The sequence below is a fragment of the Myxocyprinus asiaticus genome, chromosome 2 (genome assembly GCF_019703515.2).
Source record: "Myxocyprinus asiaticus isolate MX2 ecotype Aquarium Trade chromosome 2, UBuf_Myxa_2, whole genome shotgun sequence".
Lineage (NCBI taxonomy): Eukaryota > Metazoa > Chordata > Actinopteri > Cypriniformes > Catostomidae > Myxocyprinus > Myxocyprinus asiaticus.
This window is the reverse complement of record NC_059345.1, coordinates 64,123,765-64,135,952: the sequence shown is the minus strand read 5'-3', so window position 1 is coordinate 64,135,952 and position 12,188 is coordinate 64,123,765. Positions and strand designations below refer to the sequence as shown.

Genomic DNA, 12,188 nt, shown 5'->3' with positions numbered 1-12,188 from the left:
GGTGCAAAATAGAAATGAAAATGGAAGCCACTTTGGCCTTTTATTTTATATAATGAATTACTTTAGAATGTGCAGACAAAACAATCTGACGAACTTCATGTTTGCTAGCGTTCAGCGGCAGATGCCTTATTTTTTCATGCGCATATATATTCCTATAAAAATTCCATAGGAATATATTCGGGAACTATGTTTCCACTGTAGTTTATGTGCATGTTTTCTTATTGAAAAAAAACTAATTTTCACCTCAAATGAGTGTAAGTTTTTCATGTGCATTTTGGAGATTTTATTTGCATCTTGGCTTTTCCATTTTTTAAGCCCAAAGTATACTTCGGTCAGACGTGGACGCCAACTCCAGCTGATGACAAATCTCGTCATCAGCAGAGTGCTCTAACACTGAACGCGAACAGCCTGATTTTTCCAACCATGATTCTTGAATGCGCACGCACCTGAAAATATTTGCACTAATTAATGGGTCCACAAGGTGGCAACACTCACAATTGAGCCGTTGCTGTCACTAAGAAGCGCTAGAAGTAATCGCTACTAAAAAGATGGGACAAATGTGGAAACAACAACAGTGAATGTGCACATCAAAAGTGTGTGTGTTAGGAGGTCAGGAGATACCTGCATTTGTATAACTCGAATCTGAAGGACTATAAAAGGCATCTTTGTGTCTAAACTCCTGAAGAGAAATCGTCCAGTTTCTCATTTCAGTGGTAGGGCGCATGCATCAATTGCCTGTGTATGCGCACACAGTCACATTAAGTATACTCTGAAAGGCTTGTGTTCGACTGCAAGCAGACGCTAAGCATTTGCTTCAAAACCGAAGCATAATTGGGGCTTTGTGATATTGCAAAATTTGAAAAAACACAAATAAAATAAAATAAAATAAATAAAAAAATATGTGGGTGGAAACCCAGCTAATATAATCTTCGCTAGAGGCTTAAATCGGTAACGGTTTAAAAAAAATTTAAAATAAAAATAATTGGTTAAAAACAAATGATTTTGCACATGTAGCGAAAAAAGTTTAATGCTTATTTTTTATTATTCTTTAAAAAATAAAATGAAAAATAATGCAAAAAACTGCAGCCTGAAATAGAAGCGTCTAGGTGCAGCAGCAAATTAGTGGCCAATGAGATCGCTCCATATGGAAACAGTCAACACCATTTTAACGAATCGCAGGGCTCTGTATCACCCAGGCTGTGAATTAAGCCGCCCTGTTATAAATCACCCTCATTAGGGCACAAAAAAACATGGTGGCCAATGGGAGGGCACAGTCCCTTAGGGCCCAGCGGAGAAGCACAAATTAATTTCAGCTGCTCAGAGAAATCCATTAGAAAAATCACAACATATACAGGGCAAAAAGCAAGATGCAGCGAGCATTTTCAGGGCAACAGTTCAGCTGACAGGAAGATAAAATAAGAAAAGCAATATCTCACCTGCACTTCAGGAGAGTAAATAGCAGATCGCTCTTACAAAGGAAACTCTCAACTCTCATTCCATGTGAAGTGACAATCTAACAGAGCTATTGGATCACTATAATAAAAGGCTTTCAAAATCTCAACCGACACCTGCACAGGCACAAACCAAAGAGGTCTATAATACCTAACATTAACATTCCTATTCATCTCAATGGCAGTTGTTTGGCAGGCGCATGCACCCCTCAGAAGTAGAGGTCTGCAACCCGACCTGGGCCCGACAGGACCCAAGAACCCCACGGGTTTCAGGCCGCGTTCGGGTCAGTTTTTCAAGTAGGACTTCGGGTCAGGTTCGGGTTTGTAATGAATGAGAAAATAAACAGGCCTACCGAACTTGTTTTGCGCAAGCGCTCTCACTCACAGACCCGCGCAAACGGACTAGTTAGGGGCCGTTCACACCAAACATGTATTTGCGCACGTCTGTTCTGTTTTCCCCTTTTTTCCTATGTAAACACATGCTGGACGAATGTCTTTGACTGTTGCGCTATGTCTCGCTGTTTCTTCAGCATCTCACACAGGACTGGCACATTTTAGGGTCGGGCCACACAGTCTCGGGTATGGGTCGGGTTTCATTTTAAGGCCCGTGCAGACCTCTACTTAGAAGTACGCACCCTGCTTACTGCCATCTTTGCACACGAGGACTGGCTGAGCTTAGATATGATACACTTACTTTTTCTGCGATCTCATACAGCAGAAGTATTAAGAGTAGTACGGTGGTATGTCATTACAAATTTGTTTTTGAGCCAATCATCTGACCGATACATGTCATCTGACTAAATCTGGAGAGGCAGGAAAATGACTTCTTCAAAACGCTAATTTTACTTTTAAGATTTGAGAATATGAAAGAACTAAAACTTTTTCTTCATTTATTTTTATTCTATGCACATTACTTTAAAATGGAATGCTCTTTTTTTTTTTTTAACAGCCAGTAATGTTCTCTGCAATAATTCATTGCACCCTCTATGGACTAAGGCCCAGGTATACTTCGATTTTGCGCATTCCGGATCGCCTCACGCCCAGTCGACTGCGTTGCCATTGTAAATAACTTTTCTGACCGCGAATGAATAGGAACGCATTCATCGCATGCGCACTACAACTGCTTTGTGACACTCTTTTAGTAAAGTCTATGGTCAGCACATGCGCAGACGACGCACAGACGAGGACCGTGTGTGCGCGAGTAAAAAAAAAAAAAAAAAAACTAGACGGCTGTGCTGATGACGTAATTTGCGTCACACATACTGTGTGCGGAGAGATCCACAATGCAAGTATATTTTGGCCTTAAGGAAACTGTCAATTTAAAAATCTGCTGACTTTAAAATTCTAATTTAATTCGAATGTTGGCAATATTTAAGGTAAAAATTCAAATTTAGCTTCCCAGCTCAGTTGACAGCCCTATTAGCTTGCAGAAAAAAACAATAATCACCAGAATACTAGGGATGCACCAAAATTCCAGCCACCAAAATGCCATTTGTTTTTTTTCTCCAAAAGAGAAAATGATAACAGAAACATTGACATGGAGAAAAAACAGTGTCCACAAAAAGCAGTGTCCTTGATTTCTATCACAAATCTGTAATGTAATATACTACTTTTTTTACTCTAAAAGTAATTAGATTACAGTAATGAATTACTTTGCGATAAGGTTACACACAAAACTGTTCTTAAACTCTTTCTTTACACTTGGTATAAAAAGAAGTGCTTATATTAGCCAAAAGTCCGTTTTTACATCTATAGTTATATAGCAATATTTGAAGAAGAAACAAAATACAATAAATTTAAAAAGTTATTGGAGCCTAGATGTTATAGTAGTAAAGCCACCTGAAGAAAAAACTAATTGGAAATAATCATTTTCATTTTCATGGGTTTTTGGCCCAGTGTGTCCAGAATTTCTGTTTCAGCCAAGAATTCTTATTTTGGTGCATCACTACAGAATACACAATACCTTTGAATAGCTGTCAACGAGAAATACCCTTTTTGCCCACAGAATGGTGTAGTTATGTTTAACATCTTCCAGCAGTGCCAAACTGGACCATGCTAACCAGCCAAAATTGACACAAACGCACAATCACACACAAGTGAATGTTGCACCATGTCTCATCCGTAAGTTGTTCAGCCCAACAATCTATCTGTCGGACTTTGGTCACAGCATGACACATCCTGATCAGGGCGTGCACTAACACACATACATAAGCAACCTACATTGCAGGTCAACCCCTTGACCCAATAGTTATTGATTAATGTGTTGCGCTGATTTAATTTGACCGGTCGGGGTCAAAGGATCATCTGGCAATCAATCACCCCTCAGAGGAGCTGCCGGGAATGCAGAAAAAATGAAGTGCAAGGTTTGAGGTGGGGGTTCATAAGCGGTGTGAGAGATACAGGGTAACTGAACTAATCTTATTTAGACCAATTGAATAAGCATGCGCACACACACACAGGAAGCTACTCAACAGCGCATTTCCCAAAGTCCTCGGCCTATATCAGGTGACTCAAGCCGACTTACCCAGACTTAATGAGAAAACTGTGTTTTTAGAATGGGAAAGTACTGCTAGGCTAACACTGATGAGCTAACTTTATTACCACACAGACACTCTCAGATAAAGGCACTGTTGTTTACGTTGGGTTTGTGAGATTGCTGGTTTCTATTAAGTCGACTAATGTGCTTTTGTGGTCATTCTGAAGGCTGTAAACAGTAGATTCACAACCAGACATCGACATACCACAGTGATTAGGTCAACCATTCTCATTCCTCTATTGTTTTTTTTACATAAAGCTACACAATGACACAGATTAAGCCCAACGCTCCTCCTACAAGACAACTAAACCATTTTTACATTTAAGGACATCCACAAAGGGAGGTTTTGTCAGATTTAGCTAACTTCTGAGGACAATTTCATCCCTGAAGTGTAGCTAAGCAAACCCACACACACATAACATCATTGCTCCACTGTAACTCACAGGCATTGAGGAACGACAACATGAAGAATTCACAAAGACAGGTTATGTTGTAAGCAAAGCACAGGTTGACAAGCATCAAATGTCTCCCAGAGTGGCCTTGCTCTTCATGGATGACATAAACTTTCCGGATGAAAGACTGACTGATAGCTCTGTTAGCGCGGGTGGATGGACACACACATATTTATCAAGCTATCTAAATGGGGACATATACAAAAACGGTTTTATTTAAAACTAATTATAACTGCTATAGTCTAATTACCCCCACACCAAAAAAAATAAAATAAATAATAATAATAATAAAAAATAAAAAAATAAAAAAAAAAAAGCTACATTTGCTTTATGAATTGTTTTTTTTTTTTTTTTTACAACTGAGAATGTCCAAAAATGTCTCCAAAGGGAGGTTTTGTCAGATCAAGCTAACTTCTGGGGATACATTGGGTCCCCGATATATAGTAAAACACATGCAGAGACCTTTTAGGCGATTACCGAGGACCTTTCAAAAATGAAGTTTTCATATTTAACTAATGATATTTGCAATATAGTCTCATGACAACTTTAATAATTCATTTGCGATAGCAAAATGGTAAGATATCATACACTGAAAAAATTACTAGGAAGAATTACTTAATTTACTACGATAAAATCATAAAACACAGCTGTATATGCAGACCTCAACATTTCATGCACGAAAAATTATGACAGTAATAACCAACAGGTCATTTTTATTAAATAATTTTGAGAAGAAAATTAACTTTCAACTTCCAAACGTAACAACAAAATCAACAAAAACGGAGTAAATAATCTTGCAAACGGTGAAACCATGCAAGCTCATTATTAATTAAGCCTGGTGCATGCTGGGAACACCAACTTTGAAAATTGAAGTTAAATTTACTCATTTCATTTACCTGTGAAATTTACTCAAATTAGCAAATAAATATGACAGTTTTCTACTTTAGGATTGATATATGATGACGCATTGTAAAGATAACATACAATTATAAATAGTATTTACTTAAAGGTGCATTGAGCATTTTTTTCCTCATTAAAACAGTTTTACTCCTAAAGAACAGTAATTTTGAAATGTGTATAAAATCATTAGCACTTGTATGAGATTAAATCTCCAGTCATATCTGTTACCTTATAAAAGCTTTTATTTTACATGGAGAGGGTCCCCCACATGGGGGCTGCCATGTTAGGATCACATGACCAGCCAAATACTACTGGCTTAAGGCCCAGGTATACTTCGTTTTTTGCGCATTCCGGATCAGCTCGCGCCTGGTCGACCGCGTTGCCTTTGCCAGTATACTCTTCTGACCGCAAGCGAATACAAACGCGTTTGACGCATGCCCACTACAACTTCTTTGTGATACTCTTTTAGTACAGTCAATAATACGCACAGCCGAGGACCATGTGTGCGGGTCAAGAAAACCTAGAAAGCGGGTGGTCAAGCCGTGCGGCTGTGCTGAGGACACAATTTGGGTCACACATACAGTCATGGGCGGACTGGGAAAAGAAATCAGCCCTGGATTTTACATAGAAACCGGCCCAAAAGTTGTTGGGGGGGGTTCTGCAGCCCCAGTCAGCATATTGTGGTGCCGTTTTGCAGCCCTCTTCAGCAAGTCGTGGCCCGTTTCAGCCTATCGCCGCCCATTCGGCACCGTTCGCCACTGTTTCGCGGCCAGCCCACCGGGAAAAGTCCCGGTTCTCCCTATGGCCAGTCCGCCCCTGCATACTGTGCGCGGAGCAATCCGCAACGTGGACACCCGAAGTATACCTTGGCCTTAAATCTAAGTAACCATCCTGTTATAGAACACTTTCACGCATGGATTAAATTAATCATGGCAGACTGTGAATAGTTTATTTCTGCAGTGGTATCGGTAACTGAAAACTATTGTGTTTGAATGATGCTGCATCCAGGCCACTAGGTGTCTGAGCAAGTCCAAGATGACATTTAAAAAAATCACTGAGTGCTCCTTTAAAAGCTAGAGCATAATTTTTTTGCCATGTTTGAATTGAGTATAAATGTAATATTTACTGTACTTAATATTTCCAAGTTCACACTTAAACTAGCTTATTCAATGTACAGTAGAAAGTACTTAATCTTTTCTGCTATATTTACATTATACTAGTGAAGGCATTTTTGAGGAACGAGGACATGTTGGGCCTCACAAGTTTAGCTAAACAAGTGCTCAACTTTAGGTTATGAATGGAATGATATTGATGAGTTAAAATTCAGTAATCTGCCAAAAGACTGCAGACAAAAATGATTTGAGAGAGTCTGAGCTTCCTTAAAAAGTTCAAACCAAAAGCGTGTCAACTAACACAGCACATCATTCCTTACAAACTCGGTTTTTGGGAAAGCAATATGAACCTGTAGCTGATAACCAACACTGTTTTTACCGTCTCCTGGCCAGTTTCCAAAATGGCCACAGTTTGAAGGTTTGTTCACTCTGGTTCTCTGGAGAGCTGGAATGTTCCGCTGAGAGCAAAAGGTACTACATGAATGCTCCAGGCATCAGTGCAGAACACATTCACTTGCTCTTTCTCTAGAATGTCAAGTAGTAGCTTTAGGAGGAAAGCAAGCGTTCAGGTGAGACTAATAGAAGGGCTCCTAATGTCCCTTTTGAGGCTCCAGCTGAAGGCCAGCTCCATTATGCCTGAAGTATGGACATTTATACAGTCTCCTTCCAACAACAGAATATCTTCTGAAACACCCAAATGGCACTGAGGAACAAGGTCCCATGTGATGTGAATAAAAGACCCGTTTAAAATGGCATTTTCCCCCGCACACTGCGTCAATCTCCCCGGTTTCCCTTTGCGCAGCTGCGCGCTTCAGCCGTCCACAGATAAACTCGTTAGGGTTTCATCCACAAAAGTCCAATAAGTTCAAAAGGTAGTTAACTGGATTCTTTATCACTAAATTAATGTATAAAAGCAGCAATTCAGCAGAAGGGTTAAATCCAAGATGAGCGCAACTGAGCCACAGAAACATATAAAGAAGCATTGCGGTAAAAGTGGATAAAACAGCGCCAACCTCTCCACCACCTTAGAACTATTGAGTACTAACCATGTCCATGAGCCACTTAAGACTTGTGATAATGGTTATGATATTAGAAAGAAAGGTCGACTGGAAAAGGAAAGGAAAAACACGCACATGGGTATGTCTCGCTAATTACACCCGTTAATAACCAGCAGGTGCACGAAAGAAAACATCCCAACAAAACGCAAAAAAAAAATAACAGGAGAGCAGAATCGTAGTGGCATCCAAAAACATCTCTTTCTTTTAAAGCAGATGTTTGTAGTGTCACTATAGGGGCTCAATGAAATAAGGCTAAACTTACCCGCGTTTCTGTGAAGCGCTTGGTTATTGACGGTCTTTTTGCGCACCGGTGCGCGCAGTCCGCACACGCGTCTCCGGACACAATCGGTCTGTTTTAAGCGATGAAAATCGTCCTTGTGGAAAAATGGAGCTACTCTATATTTCTAACGCAGAGATCTTGTCAACTCCAATGTTAACTCCAATCTGACTCTCTCAGGGTCACCAGTGTCCTGATAACTGGTTATTTTACAGGAGCTTCTCAGAAGGAATATAAAGGCTCCTTGTTTGGATCCCCATCATCTGTCTGAGTGCCACCTCGGCACACCTCATCCCGCCCGTACTCCAAAGCAAATTAAATGTCAGACAGCAGGAAATACAGCCTATGTATATCCAAAGTTCTCCAAATGTATGTGTGCTCCAATAGGCAGTGCGCTGGTGTAGTCCAGGTGCAGATCCGGAATAATGCGCCGATCTGAGCGCGGTGATAGTCTGATCTCAGCGCACACACCGATTGAAATGCGGGATGAAGGAAGGTTGCCAGATATTCCCGCGAAAGGAGGCAAAAAAGCGATTCGTTTTTCAGTGGTGTATTCCAGTTACCAATAGGCTATAATATCGAAGCTATTAATCAGAGTAAATTTAGATACATCGCTGTATGACAGTTCATTAACAAAAATTCCTAAATAAATGCGTTTGGGATTTCTGTCATAATTTGGAACAATCCTAATGGGATCAAACAGGAATTGTCAAATAAGAATCCTATTGCAGAAACTGGAATGCCTTTATATGTGTCATAATTTCAGTGAAGTCTGTCTAGTTGGATCTTCGTTGAGCCGTAGATCATTTTTGTTATATTGCCGTATCTGAACATATATACAAAATTATAGTTCATGTATTTGAGCATATACTAAATGTAAATATTCAAATTCCACTAGTATTTGGGAAAATATATGTTACATATGAAAATGGACATTTTTGTAATATGTTTAAGTGTGTATATATATATATATATATATAGCATGTGACTTTTTATATCAGTGATAAACCATATATATATATATATATATATATAAATATATATATATATATATATATATATATAGGATTTCTTTAGGAATTTTTTTTTTTTTTTTTTTTTTTTTTTTACAAAGATACATGTATTTATATTGTCAATATAAAATAGCAATCATTCATTTAGAGAATTAGAGACTGACTTTAGACTATGGGGGATTTTTTTTTATTTTTTATTATTTATTTATTTATTTTTTTCATAATGTTGAAATAGACTTTTGAGTGCTGAAACAGCTTTATTCCCCAAATTTAGTCACACATAGACAGATTTGCTAAAGACAGAAGAGACTAATTACTAATAAATAATTCTGAGCTAAACTGACACATTAAACCTTCTTTTTAATATCCATTCATGGGACTGTTGACCAAATCTGAACTTAAAGTAATTTGCAGTGAAGGAAAATATGACTACCACCACAACCATTTTATTTTCTAACCCTAAGAAAAGACACACATGCACAAACATCACGTTTCTCTCTTAAGAAGAGGGCAACAACAGAGCTTGTGAGAACATACTAACAATGGAAAAAATTGCATTTGCTAGTAAATCTGGCAACCCTGCGTTGAGGCGCAAGGTGAATGGCTTATGAAATGAAAAGTCTAGAGCTCCCCCTATCAGTGAAAATGAACAAACATTTCACACGACAGAACAGGTTGTTAGTCTACAGTATTTTAAAGAGCATATCAGTTTATCTGCTCAACTAAACTCTCCTGCTGACTTTCAAATAAGCTTTTACTCCAGCAAACATGCCCTAATCCTAAACACACACAGTTACAGCCCTCATTCATAAAAACCCGGCTGAGATCTAAGATTGGCTGGCAGCGTTACAATAAATGCTCTGTTTAGACGCTGTGGGGAAATAGGCAGCTTGTCACAGTAGCTACATGTAAACATCAGGGTTGTGCACCAATAAGATTTGAATTAAGAATGCCAAATCAATTCCTGAATTTTAGGGTAGCAAACTATTGTTGGATTGCACTTTGAGTTAGTAGAATGAAATGCAAATCAACTGTGGCAAAGTTTAGTATTTTATAATACATTTTATTGGGGGCCTGGGTAGCTCAGCGAGTAAAGACGCTGACTACCACCCCTGGAGTCACGAGTGCAAATCCAGGGTGTGCTGAGTGACTCCAGCCAGGTCTCCTAAGCAACCATTGGCCCGGTTGCTAGGGAGGGTAGAGTCACATGGGGTAACCTCCTCGTGGTCGCTATAATGTGGTTCGCTCTCAGTGGGGTGTGTGGTGAGTTGTGCGTGGCTGCAGCGGAGAATAGCGTGAAGTCTCCACACGCACTAGGTCTCTGCAACATTTTATTTTTCAGTATAACATGAAACACGTTATCATACATACAACATGTTGGGTATTTTCCGAAACATTACATTATCTTACTAGAGGTCTTACTAGAGAAAAAAAATAAAATAATTTAACATGGATTTTCTTGATATATAAAAAAAAATCGTGCCTGGTAACAGGTGCATGTAAAATGGCTAGAAATAGCATTTTAGCTTAGCATACAGCTAAATGTTCACATGACAATTTACACAAGGTTTATTTCTATTTCTGCTGCTCCAAATTTACTTTAAACTTACTCTGTCTGCTCGTATGAATGTAACATCTTAAGAAAGTGTTTCACCGCTGTTCAAACACTCCACGAATCACATAATTTATATGGATACATTTTTTCCCAACTGAATAGACAAAATATGAAATGGAACAAATGACAGTCAAATGCAAAGTACAATTGTGGCCAAAAATATTGGCACCCTTGGTAAATATGAGCAAAGAAGGCTGTGAAAAATATGTCTTTATTGTTTATCCTTTTGATCTTTTATTCAAAATATTCACAAAAATCTAACCTTTAATTGAAGTGAAATAATTGAAGGGGGGGTGGGGGGGCTGTATTGTCTCCAAGCATGGTGAGGAGAATGGTTCGAGTGGCCAAAAATTCTCCAAGAATCACAGCAGGAGAATTGCAAAAATTAGTTGGGTCTTGGGGTCAGAAAGGCTCCAAAACTACAATCAGACGTCATCTACATCACCACAAGTTGTTTGGAAGAGTTTCAAGAAAAACGCCTCTGCTCTCATCCAACAACAAGTTCAAGCGTCTTCAGTTTGCCAAACACTACTGGAACTTCAAATGGGACTGGGTTCTATGGTCAGACGATACAAAAATAGAGCTTTTTGGCAGCAAACACCAGAGATGAGTTTGGTGCACACAGAGATGTAGCCATATGGAAAAGTACCTCATGGCCACGGTTAAATATGGTGGAGGATCTTTAACATTGTGGGGCTGTTTTTATCCCAGAGGTCCTCGACATCTTGTTTGGATACTTGGCATCACGGACTCTATCAAATACCAACCGATAAAAAATTAAAACCTGACTGCCTCTGCCAGAAAGCTTAAAATGGGCCCTGGTTGGATCTTCCAGCAGGACAATGATCCAAAACACACAACAAAATCAACACAAAAATGGTTAACTGACAACAGAACCAAGGTTCTGCCATGGCCATCCCAGTCCCCTGATCTGAACCCCATAGAAAATCTGTGGGGTGAACTGAAGAGGAGAGTCCACCATGTGGACCTTTTTTGATGGATCTGGAGAGATTCTGTATGGAGGAATGTTCTCAGATCCCTTGTCATGTGTTCTCCAACCTCATTAGGCATTATACTGTAGGAGAAGACTCAGAGCTGTTATATTGGCAAAGGGAGGTTACACAAAGTAACAAATAAAAGGGTTCCAATAATTGTGCCAAGGATGTAACAACATATTCAGGATTGGGGGGACCAAATGTAATAATTTAATAATCAACCAAGGACAAACCCCATATCAGTAGACTACTATTATGAATATTAGGGGGGACATGTCCCCCTCAGTGTTTATGGTGGTTAAGGCCCGGAATTGTGCCACACATATATTTGACAAAAATAATTGTTTTTTGATAAAACTTGTGTTCTGTTTGCAATTGTTTGATATCTATTTTTGTTAATATTTTGAATGAAAGATCAAAAGGATAAACAATAAAGATTAATATAAATATAAAAACACAGCCTTCTTTGCTCATATTTACCAAGGGTGCCAACTGTAATCTCTTCAGTAATCAAAGTACTTTTTGAATGTAACTGTATTCTGATTACCAACAATTTGTATTGGAATACAGTTACTAATATTTTGAATTTGTAATATGTAATCCCATTACTTGTATTCCGTTACTCCCCAACCTTGAGTATATTGAACCAAAAACAGTCAGAATTTAGTAACATATGAGCATTTTAAACCCTATCTCTGGCCCTCTAACTGAAATGCTCAGTTTTTGGCTCTGTTCCCCTTTAAGACCTCAAAGAAAACACACTGTTATGGCCAAAGTAT

General features: G+C 38.8%; 1 protein-coding gene across 1 annotated transcript in view; it reads right to left on the bottom strand.

The window, feature by feature from the left end:
• The window catches only part of LOC127456476 (adhesion G protein-coupled receptor L3-like), a 369,401-nt gene extending 361,159 nt beyond the window's left edge, over window positions 1–8,242 (bottom strand). The window contains exon 1 of the mRNA XM_051724997.1: window positions 7,772–8,242. The gene's annotated coding sequence lies outside the window, so the exon portion shown is untranslated. The remainder of the gene's footprint in view (window positions 1–7,771) is intronic.
• Between the last annotated feature and the right edge of the window lie 3,946 nt (window positions 8,243–12,188).